A 10,253-nucleotide genomic window follows, 5' to 3' on the forward strand; every position below is an offset into this window, starting at 1 on the left:
CTATGGTTTCGTGAGATCTTTTTTCTTTTTCGATTTGTCACTGTCGAACACCATAGACGTAATGGAGGCAGCTGGAAGAGGTTCACATAGAGAAATCGGTGAGTTTTTATTCATTTTTTGTATTGTATTGATGACTTTAATGTTATTTCCGTCAGAATAACGTTTTGAATCAACGGATCAGTTCAAGTATGAATTGATTCGCAATGCTTTGGGCAACGGATGGAGGGAAAATGAGCAATGTATATTTCTACAAATGGAAGGCATACAGGCTAACAGCCGAGAACGAGGTTATATTATAACCTCGTTCGTAGGATGAGTGGTCTTGACCATTGTTGACTCTACTTGTCTTGACTCTTCAGTCTAAAAGGTTGGTCACATTTGCTCTACGACTACGGCGGCCGTACGGCGAGTCAAAAACAGCCGTTTTAGCATTTTATTTTAGTTACCGTACTGTTACATTAGACAGCTGGCAGCTGTCTGTTTCGAGGAGTTTTTTAACATTTTATTTTTTATTTTTTTCTCCTCGTACACAGACGGCTCGCAGCCACCATTAGGGGGTTAACAATGCAAAATCCCCCCGTCCGGGCTCATCGATTTTTGTCTTTATTCCATAAAAATATTTAAAAAGAACTTGTCCAAAATAAAGATTATTATTCCATTTTGGCCTGAAATGCACCAAATGGGAAAAAAATAAAAGGGGGAAAAAACAGTGACTTACTTCAGCTGTCACGCAACTCCCACTTCCTGGTTTGGTTTATCCGAACTTAATACATAAACATATGGCCATTGAGTCCCTGTACAGATCGAGATAGAACTTCGGTCTCTGTATTTGGTGATGGAGCCAACAGAGTTCAGCGGAACAACCAACATAACAGAGATCGATGCTTTTGGTCTAGAGCTACATATTTTGTATAAAAATGAATAAAACGGCTGTTTTCAACTCGCCGTACAGCCGCCGTAGAGCAAATGTGACTGAGGTATTAGTCTTGTCATGTCATCCACACTAACAGGCACAGGCAGGTTAAAAAATGAAGGGGGGGGGGCCAACTGCGCACCTAACAATTTAATGGCATTTTAATATCCTGGTTTAATTCACCAGTCAATTCACTGCCGTTTATTTCGTCAGTGCTGGTGACTTCTTTCAGTTCAGTTCAGTTCAACTATTCAATTCCCATATTCTAAACATTTTACAATACATTGCCTTGGGTAAAACATGCAATTCAAGATGAAATATAGCACTTCAATAGTATGAACATACAAATTGGTATTGAAATTAGGTATACCGGTAGCTGTAAAAAACCATGAAGGTCTTAATAACATAAGATTTGATCAATTAATAAAAACGGAGAACAAGTTCAGTGAATATTCAGTAAATAAAAATGAATTGCGTCTTGCACCAAGACAAACCCCAGAACAAACATACATGAAAAGGGTAGGAGAGAATGAAAAGCAGAGGGGGGGGGGACTGAGAGTAGAAAGATGAAAAAACATTTAAAATTCAACGAGAGTCACGTTTGAAAATATAGCTTTAGATTGTGCTTAAATCTGTTATAAAATGAAATTGAGGTTGTACATGTAGGGAGTGAATTCCAGAAAGGCTGTATTTTGATGCCCTCACATGAAATTCCTGATTTTCAATACTTGAGGTTTTCCACCATTCTGATTCAGGGTTTTTTTAATGTATATCTGTCTATATATACAAGTATTATAGGTGTAAAATTTGTGGCCTTTGCCTATTAGAATCGTGCTGATACTCGCATGTCCAGAGAAAGGGGCACTGCTCAGAAATGGGGCACTAACAGCGGTGGATCCAGGTAGGGACACATCTGACCCGTGCCCCCCCCCCCCCTTTGAGAGTAACAGCAAATATTTGTCAGGGGATGAGGGATATGTATACACAAGTGAGGATCTTTTTTCTCAAAATTTTCTTTGACATAATTTTTCATTATTTGGGAGTGAAGACCTTTTTTTTTTTTTTTTTTGCTTGTCAAATTATTCCTCACATAAATCCCCATTAATTAGGAGCAAAGATCCTTTTTTTGGGGGGGGTCTTTTTAATTTTTTGTCAGTAAAAAATGCCCCCTTCTTTTGGGCGGGTTAGACTGATGTGACTGAAGGCTTCAGTCTCTGTTTGTCGGTTCCACTGGACTACGTCTTGTTTAGGAGGAGGAATAAAACAAGGCATAAGCGATGTTGTGTCTCACCCACTTTTTGAAATAATCAGAATTATCGCGATTTGCGACGGCATGCAACAGAATTGTATCAGAAGTTTATTGTGAAATAAGTGGGATGTAATAACCTTATAAAATATGGAAAGGGCTTTTTTATAAAATGCCACTGCATTTTCACCTGCATCTATTGTCGTTTTTTATATGGATTATACTAGCATTGATATTTTTCATTTGTGAAGGTGAAAAGTGTTTGTGGTTGTAGTCTAGCTGAGAGGTTTAGATGATATAGTCCAGACCTTTCGTTGGACAATGCGAACGCTTATTTGCGATGGTAGTTGATTTTGGAAGAGACTTTTGTGCCCGTCGTCATGGTCGTAAAACTCTGTCCTGCAATGCAAATTGTGTGACATGAGATTTTTTTTTTGTTTCGCATCTGGAACGGAAACATTCAATCTGCTTTTCGTGTGCAAAATTCTGAGTTGCTACTATGGTAACAGCAATATATCCGATTTAGGATGACTTTCCAAAGCCACATTTGGTTCCTCCCAGAGCTCGAGAGGCCGCCCGGGGGGCCCACTTCCATTGAAGAGTGGATACCAAGCGCGACCACGCGTAAAAAGGGAAAGAGTGGGCAAGTACGTTACGTATAGGCCTATGTAACGTTATAAGGGTGTCAAAAACGTTAAAAATGTTTAAAATACTGAAAAAGGAGGATATGTTTTCAATACTTGTAGGGTTTCACAAGCTAAATACTTGTTAAGAGATGCTTTTTCATAATCTGGAAAAGCCTTGTTTCCCTTGTTTAGGGTGCTTTTCGAAACCGCATGGTCGTGCCTGGTATCCACTCATCAATGGAAGTGGTCCCCCCGGGAATTCGAATCTAATCCCCCATTTCTGGGGAAAGTAAAGCATAATGCCCAGTACATTGTGTGCAAGAGGCATATCGTTTGTGTAGGAGTAATCAAAAGAAAAAAAAACCCACACGTATACATGCTGTGTACATAATCAACGCATGCAAAATGGTTTTCGGCTGGAGAGGTGATTTGACCCATGGAATCAATTGCCAGAGATCCACCAATAATCCACATTAAATGCAATATCGATTCGATGAACTGTAATGATCTATATCTAAGCCTTAATTCAGTAACTTTTTCCTCACTCAATATGTACTCGATTTGTTTGAAAAACCACTTTCTTATCCATGTCATAATCTATTTTAGGTCCTGCATTTCCAATATCTCAAGCCATCAGTGGTAATGTACATGCATGTATGGTGCGGGTGTCGCGGGAAAGAATTTTGCACACGAAAAGCAGATCTGTAGGGCCTGTAACCCCCCTGTAACACAAAGCTTAGCATTGATTGTAGAGCAGTTCTCTACGTTTGATTCTATTGACTATAATGTACAATCAATCTTAAAAATCAAGTGTATGATTAAGCACTCATTATCTTGTGAGTTTGCTCCACAAAATGTATGAGAATGGCGAAAAAAGCAAGAGTCTATCCACGGTTGTGTGTACTGATTTCACAAAGGCTTTTGATAGGCTGGATCATAACATCCTCGTTAGGAAGTTGATCAAACTCAATGTACGACCTTGTATCATTAAATGGATTATAAGTTTTTTGGAAAATCGTCAACAATGTGTAAAATATCAAGGCACTTTGTCTAATTACTTACCCAATCACGCTGGAGTGCCCCAAGGGACTAAATTAGGTCCTATCTTCTTCCTGATTATGATTAATGATGCTTGTGAAAACACATCAGTCGATTGCTATAAATATGTAGACGATCTTACTTTGTTGGAATGTCGTAAAGAAAATTATCCTTCTGACATACAATCTACATTATACAATCTGGATCAGTGGTCCTCCCTAAACCACATGAAATTGAACCCTTCAAAATGTTCTTCACTAGTTGTGACATTCTCCAAATATCCTCCTGCTGAGCCAAGATTTTATATTGATAACTTACCTCTACAAAAACTTCAATCTGTTAAAATTCTCGGTGTAATCGTCCAATCCAATCTAAAATGGGACCTACATATCATGGAAATCATCAAAAAATGTAACAGGAAGTTGTACATGTTTAGGCTTTTGAAGCGTTATGGGCTGTCTCTATCGGATCTGAAATTGGTATACATGGGCTACATTCGTCCTGTTATGGAATATTGCACCCCAGTTTTTAATGGTGGGCTTACAAAGAAACAGGTAAGAAGTTTAGAGCAAATTCAAAAGAGAGCTTGTAGAATCATGTTGGGCCCAAACTACACAGATTATGCCAGTGCTTGCCTATCATGTGAAATTCCTACTCTGGAATACAGAAGGGAGAAACTCAGCCTGGATTTCGCAATGTCTTTAACCAAACATCCAACATTCAGTACCTGGTTACCTCCTCCAAAAAACTTAACCATCAATCTCCGACATACTCCTAGATATCAGCAATACAAATGTAAGACAAATCGATTTCGCAATAGCCCCATACCATATTTCATAGATCTCCTGAATAAAGACATGCCCAATCAATAAACCCATTGCTCATTTGAAAGAAATACCAGCCCACTTACAATATCAAGTTTTTTCATGAATGAGGAAATCAACTCTTTTATTTAACACCATATATTTTTATTGATCTTTTACAGCTTACTTATTTGGTTTTTATTATTCTTAATTTACCTTTTCCTCATTATCTTATGTACATGTATGTAAATTTTCATTGCCTAAGTATTCTTGCCTAAACACATATTTCTCATGTCAGTTTTTACAAAGGTGTACTGCTTTTTAATGTTTGAAATATGTAATGAGTCTTTTAATTGTTTTTACTTTGTATACATGACCAATTCAGCCATTTGGCTGCGACTCATGTTTTTAATAAACCTTGAATTGAAAGCATTAACTTATGTGTTAGGGGACCCTAATATTAACGTCCGTGAGGATTGCGAAAGGTGGCAAGTGTCACAATGAGGTTAGTAACTAGAGGTGGAAAAATATGAGAACAGTAATGATGTTTTGTTAAGAAGAAGATTTAGTGATTAAAATCTGTTATGGAAACTAAATACTGAATGTAACAATAACAATCATGCATAATATTGAAGAGAACACAAAACATTGTGATCCCTCAACCACTTTGCACTGAGTATTTATGTCTAGTTTTAATATTCTTTCAAGTGCAAAATGTTTCCTGGCACCCTCAACATGGACGCGGATCACAAATCATATTATTCACAACAGTTGTTTAGTAATGAATCTTTATACTTTATTCAAGGATAATTTAAGGAAATTTGTTTATTGTTGTAGAGGTGTTTAAGGCAATATTTTTACATGTTTTGAATGATAATCAATGACAATCAATGGATAGATAGTAGGATTGAAGTAGATATGAAAGTTAGTAAAGTTGGGATATGAAATATTGCTGTGAAGTATATGATGGGTGCAATGTGGCTCTAACTTTGAGCCTGTTTTACACTTGAAACACAAAGTAGAAATTAAACTTAAACACCATTTAAGAAAAAAAAGCCCATGGTGAGTTAGAGTGGTTTGAATGTCATATGTTCATTTCTTTCTAACATCTATACATAGTATATAATTAAAAAAAAACAAATACAGCACAAAGTATGTTGGCTGTGACAGTATATTATGAGTTTAAATGTAGCGAAGTTTAAGTATTATAAAAATAAATGAATTGTTTTTGTATGGCTGTTCACCTGGAAAGAAGAATAAAGTTATATATTTATATTTTTTGGAGTAAAAAATGTTCCCAGGCACATTGAAAAGGTTGTGGATGACAAATCATATTGTCAGAAGTTATGTTTACGTTTGCACTTTACACATGAATATTGTATGGAAATGTGCCTTGTTGCTGTAACTTTGAGTGTGTTGTTAGAACACTTGAAACACAACATAGAAATTTAACATTAGTCAAGGAAAAATAGATATGTTGTATCTTATATTTCTTTGAAACATGATACATGCATAGACTATAATAAATTTTCATGTTAAAAAAAATAGATACAGCTCAAAATATGCTGCCAAATACATTATATCATCAGTTTAAATGTTGTGAACTATAAGTAATAAATGTAAATGAACTGTAGAAAATAAACATCAGTGAAGACAGAAAAACATATTTAGAGTGCTTTAAAACTCTATACATAGTACATTGACCACTGTATATCTTATTAACACAAAGTTTTGTTGTTTAATGACTTGAGATCACACAACAATTTAAGGAGAATATAAGCAAGAAAGAAACCAGCACATATTTAAATATATATACATATTCATTTGTTGCACTTTGCATATACATTATATACAGTATCTTTGGAAGTTATGTAGAGAAGTTGTTTGTATGGCTGTTACCTACACTACAGTTATTAAAACCAATAGGAAAGATGAAAACAGTTGAGGATGACACATCATATTATTCTCAGCAGTTGTTAAGTTTGCACTATATACATGAATATTGTATGGAAATGTGCCATGTGGCTCTAACTTTGAGCTGTTTTTTTTTTTAGATCACTTGAAAAAGTAGAAATTAAACATCAGTCAAGGAAAAAAAAAGCACTGAGATTTTGAGTGCTTGGTATGTCATATCTTATTTCTTTGTAACACAGTATAGCATAGACTATTTAATTTTCATATTAGCAAGAGATACAGCACAGAGTATGCTGTCTGATACAGTATATCATCAGTTTAAATGTAGTGAACTGTAGAAAATAAACATCAGTGAAGACAGAAAAATATATTTAAAGTGCTTTGAAACTCGATACACAGTACATTGACCGCTGTATAAAACATTAACACAAAGTTTTGTTGTCTGATGACTAGAGATCACACAACAAAAGAAAGAAACCTGCTTACATTTTAATATGTACACATTGACATTATTTTTTGCACTTTACATAGTGTCTTTGGAATATATTATAGTTGAAAGAGACATTCCTATCATAAAGAAGTACTTAATCTATTTGATGTATGTGAAGAGAATTTATTTTAATACTAATTGGAATGAAGTAAGCAGGGTATACATGTACATGTAAGTGTCATGACATTACAGAATATTTAAGGGCACTTACAAGTTACATGAAAAAGAATTCTGCATAGTTTTTAATACATGTACACATTAAACCTGTTTGCAGATTACATATTTATACAGTATCTTTGGAATTTGTTTTTGTTGAAAGGACATACAGGTCATACAGAATTACTTGATTCTTTATATATATATGTGAAGAGAATCTATATTAATACTTTTGAACGAAGTAAGCAGGGTATAAGTGTCATGACATTACAGAATAAATAAGGACACTTTAATAAAAAGAATCGTGCATACATTTCAATACATGTTGGTTAGTAAAGATTTAATTTAAGTATTGTTCTTGTGAATTGAAGAGAGTCTGAGATGAGTTTTGGTACGATGTTTGTGGTGATGATTGTTGTGCTGTAGCAGCTTGTGGAGTACGGTAGCTGTTGCAGTAGCAGATGGAACTGTGTCTTTGGGCATTGATGATTGTGGAGTAGCTGTTGTAGTAGCTGATGGACCTGTGTCTTTGGGCATTGATGATTGTGGAGTAGCTGTTGTAGTAGCTGATGGAACTGTGTCTTCGGGCATTGATGATTGTGGAGTAGCTATTGCAGTAGCTGATGGAACTGTGTCTTCGGGCATTGATGATTGTGGAGGAGCTGTTGTAGTAGCTGATGGACCTGTGTCTTTGGGCATTGATGATTGTGGAGTAGCTGTTGTAGTAGCTGATGGAACTGTGTCTTCGGGCATTGATGATTGTGGAGTAGCTGTTGCAGTAGCTGATGGACCTGTGTCTTCGGGCATTGATGATTGTGGAGGAGCTGTTGTAGTAGCTGATGGACCTGTGTCTTTGGGCATTGATGATTCTTCAGAAAATAATTCCTGGCTTCCGCACACAGAGCATAGTGATGAGGACTTCTTTGTAGCTTTAACTTTTTAAAGTTCTTTATAATAGTTAGCTTTGGTGCGATTGGATTTTTGCAGAGAAGTGTTGAGTCTTGCAATTGTTCCTTCCATTCTGTCTATGATATAAGCCATTTCTTCTATTATTCGGTTGATGTCTGCTGCTGTTTGTGGTGATACTTTGCACTCCTTTATTCACTCCATAGGTGGAGGGTGTATGATCTCTGTGTCCATTCTTATACGAAAACATGAAGTGATAGAACTCACACTACGTGGTTTCAGATTCCTTGAAAGTTTGTCAGTTCAAAGTATTTTCTAATCCTTTCTCTTTACATTCTTGGTTACTTTCTCTGTTAGTCTGTATTCTGGATCCTTTCTTTTTTTCTTTCACTTTTTTTAACTATATGTAACTGTCTCTCCTGAACTTTGAAGTCAGGATTGGACTTTTTGAGTGATTTCCTTGTTAAGTCTGACTGCCTTTCTTGATGTCTCATGTTAGGACATTACCTTTTTAGTGCTTTTCTTTGTTGGTCCCTATCCTGTTCTCAGCCTTATTACAGGATTAATTAATTGAACACTATTTTTGTCACCTTGTCTGACATCAGTGCTGAAATGTTTTGTACCTGAGTATTTTGTGCTGTAGGGATACAAACTGAAGACAAAAGTTCTTCAGGAAACTGCAATACCTGTTTTTGTGCCAGTCAAAATTCAGAATTATTTATCAACATCTGATAAGTACTGGTATTTAAGTGGCAAACTGTGGATTAACGCCTTGCCAAATGACGCAGGCAGTGGTGGGATTGGAACACACGACCCTCTGTTTACAAGGCGAGAGTCAGAACCACTACACCACGGCTCCTCCATCATTCATGGGCATCTACATCAGTAAAGTTACATCACCACATATACATATACGATCTTCCTTTCTTTAAAATGAACTGAATTGCATTTTACACTTTGTACAAAATGTACAATGATGATTTTTCAATCTCATTTCAGAGCTATATGATATCTTGCAGTACTGACATGAAAAGGAATCTAAGAATGTGACTGCAAAGTTTCTTTAAAAAAAACTCCTTCCCACAGTTGCAGCAAATATTATTATAATATGACTCGTTTGCATCTACATCAGTAAAGTTACATCACCACATACATGACCTTCCTTTCTTTGAAATGAACTGAATTGCATTTTACGCTTTGTACAAAATGTACAATGATGAGTTTTCAATCTCATTTCAGAGCTATACGTTGCAGTACTGACATGAAAAGGAATCTATACAAGAATGTTACTGCAAAGTTTCTTTTCGAAAAACTCCTTCCCACATTTGCAGCAAATATATGACTCGTTTGCATCTACATCAGTAAAGTTACGTCACCACATACATGACCTTCCTTTGTTTGAAATGAACTGCATTGCTTTTTACACTTTGTACAAAATGTACAGTGATGAGTTTTCATCTCATTTCAGCGATATATGATATCTTGCAGTACTGACATGAAAGGAATCTATACAAGAATGTGACTGCAATTTTTTGTTTTCGAGAACACACCTCCCGACATTTGCAGCAAATATAGCATGAATGTTTCTGGTTATTTGCTCTCAACTTAAATGATTTTCCACATCTGTTACATGTATATGCCATGTTGACTTAAAATAAATTGGCTCCTTTGTTGCCTAGAAGGATTTTTTTCTATTTATCCTCAATTGAGGTACTTTATTGACCATAATAATATCAAAATATACAATTTTTACATCAACAAATTCATATTGCATCACACAACAATATTTTACCTAAAAATACAGCAAATACAATAAAATATGCTACTTACACTACCAGTCTCAATTCCTCAGCCCGCTACCACTTGCCGAAAACCAGAGAAAAATAGATTCAGTAGACTAAATCCATTGTTTCTCCGACAGGCCAGCCAACAGGGAACCAAAGAAATGTGACTTGTAGTGTATTCACTCGAAGTAGTAATACATCTTCTGCAATTCTTAAACCTTTTCTTATTATACTTCAGACTTATGTAAAATCTTATTTCTGCTTTCAAATCCTTTGAACAATAGATAGTTTCCATGTAACACATGTTTCTTTTTATCATTGCATACTTTGACATAATTCTTATATACAGTAAATTGGGCATAAATAAGGATGAAATT

The sequence above is a fragment of the Lytechinus pictus genome, chromosome 7, assembly GCF_037042905.1.
Source record: "Lytechinus pictus isolate F3 Inbred chromosome 7, Lp3.0, whole genome shotgun sequence".
Taxonomy (NCBI): Eukaryota; Metazoa; Echinodermata; class Echinoidea; order Temnopleuroida; family Toxopneustidae; genus Lytechinus; species Lytechinus pictus.